Raw genomic sequence first — 500 nt, 5'->3', positions numbered from 1 at the left:
ACCACTGCATCTGTACTGAAGAGAACACCCGGGATTGCCACCTCACCAATCTTAAAAAGGCTTTCACCCAGCAAGGACACTCCTCCAGAGAGGTAGATCGCACGTTTGAAAGAGCCACCTGGATACCACATGAAGAACTGCTGCAGTACAGAAGGAAAACACCCACAAATCGCACACCGCTGGTTATGACCTATCACCCATCCCTTGAACCTGTACGGAAAATCCTCAAAAAATTGCAACCCATATTAGAAAAAGACCCTATTCTTAAAAAGATCTTCCCAGAGCCACCCATCCTAGCCTTCAGACAAGAACCTTGCCAACCTCATCACCAGAAGCAAACTTCTTCAAGCCCAGAACACACCAAAAGGATCCAGACCGTGCCAGGACAAGAAATGCAAAACCTGCCAACACATCTCCACCACCCCCACTATTACTACACCCCACAACAAAGCCATCAGCATCCCAGATCTTAACAGCTGCACCTCCAGAAATGTAATATA

The sequence above is a fragment of the Alligator sinensis genome, unplaced genomic scaffold, assembly GCF_000455745.1.
Source record: "Alligator sinensis unplaced genomic scaffold, ASM45574v1 scaffold404_1, whole genome shotgun sequence".
NCBI lineage: Eukaryota > Metazoa > Chordata > Crocodylia > Alligatoridae > Alligator > Alligator sinensis.
The sequence above is the reverse complement of the archived record's forward strand: the minus strand, read 5'-3'. Positions refer to the sequence as shown.